We start from the raw sequence: 3016 nt of genomic DNA, 5'->3' as shown, positions 1-3016 counted from the left end.
CAAGTCTTTGCAGCATATCCGGCCATGGGGTACTCCAAGCGGATGCTAAAATGATACTAGAGTTCTTCATGTGTTTTTGAAATCTCGAGGTTTTCAGTCAGACATAGCGTGCATTTCCTGAAGGAATAGGTCTTCTTGCAATTCTGTGGGAGACAGAGAGGATGGAAACAAATTACCCTGATTACTTCTGTAATAAAATGAACTTACTCCACCAACTGCTCTTGCAATATGTAAATGGTAGGATGATGACAGCTAATGTCTGCAATCTAAGCCAGATATTAGCATCAACAATACAGATTGAAGGTTCTTGGGAAATACTCTTTTGCATTCGTTTTAAATTTGGAGTTATATTACTACTGACAATGAAGCTTTTGTGTTTCTACCTATCTACCTTTGATGTTACCTAGGATACTTGAAATGTTACATATCCTAATCTGAATTAGTTTTCTTTAATTGCAAGGTCTGCATTAGTTTAGATTCCATCATGGTTTGGGTTTGGTGCCAAACATACATTTTGGAAACTTTGTTTTGTAGTTCCTGAAGAATTGATGTAGAATCCTCCGAAACGACCTTCCGGAGAGCCGCACAAACGTCCAGAGGTCCAAAATTCTACAGTGGAATTCATTGCTTCTTCTGACTACATGGTGAAAAAAAAAAATGTTTTCATGGGGATTTTCCACAAAATTGCACATTAATAGAAATGAACATTGCTTATTCCTCCAGCGGTACATATTAATTTTCCCATGAGGGCCTCCAAGACCAAAGAAAAGTTCCTATTGGAATTTTGGCAAAAGTATATCTTGAGAAATTTGTCAGTTAAAGGCAATTCCAATGGATGGAGCTGTCCTGTGCAGTTGAACATTGTCGAGTCTGTCTGGAGTCTGATGCAATCTAGTTTCTGGGTCTTTCTCACATTAGGAAGAGGTTTTGAAAGACCGGTAGTGAAAGAATGAAAGAATTAAGTTGGGTTCCATTTTGTAGTTAGTTATCTCACAAACATGATCCTAACTAGGAATCAACCTAGAATTGCTGTCGTAGTATCCTTGTTAGAAGGATAAACAAGGCTTGGCAAGAGGTCCTGTTCATCATGACACTATAACCACAGCAAAACTAAATTGTTCTCTTGAATTAGAATTGGAACAGGGTAGCCAAGATGTTTTCAAGTGAACAAATACAGCTTGTTACATGCTTGGAAAAAGCTTGAGGTAGAATATTGCATTGTCCACATTCAGAAAGAATAGTTTTGAAGAGCAAATTCTGCATTTGGCAGAAAAAAAATAACACCTAATCTTTGAGTTTACTGTTGGAAGGAGAGACTGAAATATCCAATTTCCACTCAGAAGCGTAACTTGTACTTCTTGCAAATGGGGTTTATTAACCACCAGGAATTGTGTTCAAATCTATTCACATGACTATTAGTTCTTTACTTTCATTTTATTGCATGATGTGCAGTTTGTATTTTTCTAAGTATTCCCTTTGCCCACTTCCCTTTCTAATGACTAATCACTTTTACTACTTCTTTTCATCTGATTTTTGAATTATTTTGTTTGTTTGTTTGTTAGTTTCTACTTTGTACCTTTGTCCTCCTCAACCTGCCGTATATTTCTTTCTTTTAGATGTCTCTCCAGTGGACGCTGGATATTTGACAATACTCGGCTATTCATTGCTGGAAAACCTAGACAAGGAAGATGATAAATATCCTTTTCAAATTACCTAACAGGTGATTATGAACAATCCTAACCTACAGTTTGGAAGAAAACTTGCATATAACATTTACATGAGCTGTGTCTAAAGGAAGAGATGTTCTGTTGCATGAGATCCTGAAATGAAACTTACTTATCTTCAAGCCAAGAACAATAATAATAAAAAAACAAAACAACCCAGCTGAGGGGCAGCTTCCCTTTAAGTGATTAAGATGGATCTGCCAAGAATTTGCTTAAATGCCTGCAAAGAATATTTAGCTGTAACTTGTAACAACATGGTGATTCTCCAAAAATCTGGAGTGCTCTTTTATGTTGAAGAACTGCAAAAGATTCATAGAATCTTTTTTTTCTTTTTTTAATAAAGGGGACTTTTGAGTGCAATGTTATGCCGTTACGCCTTTATTAACCTCTCTGTACGCAGTGAAAGGAGTGAGGGTTTGTGCTGTTCAAGTGCAGAAGTGAGAACACAGCAGACACAGGTGTGCAATGCAGGTGAAAGAAGGAGAATTGTGGCTGTAGAGTGGAAATTCCTCAACTTCCCATCTTTGTCACCATTCTTTCTAAAACACGACTTTTACATGCTCATCTGAAGTGAAAAGGAATTGGCAATTGAAGGCCCAACAGCCTCCTTGGGGTCTCAGGTCCCTCACACAGAAGGCTCCTGCCTGCCCCCTGACTCAGCTACAAATGCTGGCCTCCAAGACTGAAGCTGCACTGAGGCAATGTCCTGAGGGCCAGCAGAGAGATTGCAGGATTCCTGTGGCTTCACTTCTGGCACAAGCTTCCTGGCCACCTTGCTGTGCGTGCCCCTCACAAGGGCATGCTGGTACCAATGACCTTGAGCCCAGAGATGTCAGGAGCAATTGCCAGGGACCACGTGTGCAAAGGTGGCTTCTCTGGGAGGCTCTGGTGCTGAGCACTGCCTACCGCTCCTAGTTCTAGTTCCGTTTGGGACTCAGTAGGACCATGGCACCGTGGCCCTGTAAGGCAGCAGCTGACTGGTCCCAGCATCTTCATGACTCCCTGTGATGCGTTCCCTCTCCCCTGATTGGCTGGCTAGCCATTCTTAGCTGTATTGTAACTGGCTTGTCATCAATAGGGGGTGTGTCTTCCCCTCCCTATAAAAGGGCCAACGGGGACAATGGGAAACAGAGTATTGGGGATGGCAGGAGGAGAAGGATGTAGAGGAGGAGGTTGTGGAGGTGGTGCTGGAGGAGGACAAGGAGCAGGAGGAGGTGGTGGTGGTGGTGGTGGTGGTGGTGGTGGTGGTGGTGGAGCTGGTGGTGGAGCTGGTGGTGGAGCTGGTGGTGGAG

The 3016-nt window shown here is 41.9% G+C and overlaps 1 long non-coding RNA gene across 1 annotated transcript; it reads right to left on the bottom strand.

The window, feature by feature from the left end:
* Nucleotides 1-79: 79 nt before the first annotated feature.
* Nucleotides 80-1640, bottom strand: LOC118158771. The gene is made up of 3 exons (XR_004746894.1): nucleotides 1577-1640; nucleotides 512-637; nucleotides 80-143 (listed from the first exon to the last, which is right to left on the bottom strand). It is a non-coding gene; the product is annotated as an uncharacterized LOC118158771 (long non-coding RNA).
* Nucleotides 1641-3016: the final 1376 nt, after the last annotated feature.

This window comes from Oxyura jamaicensis, unplaced genomic scaffold (assembly GCF_011077185.1).
Source record: "Oxyura jamaicensis isolate SHBP4307 breed ruddy duck unplaced genomic scaffold, BPBGC_Ojam_1.0 oxyUn_random_OJ140, whole genome shotgun sequence".
NCBI lineage: Eukaryota > Metazoa > Chordata > Aves > Anseriformes > Anatidae > Oxyura > Oxyura jamaicensis.
The sequence above is the reverse complement of the archived record's forward strand: the minus strand, read 5'-3'. Positions and strand labels throughout refer to the sequence as shown.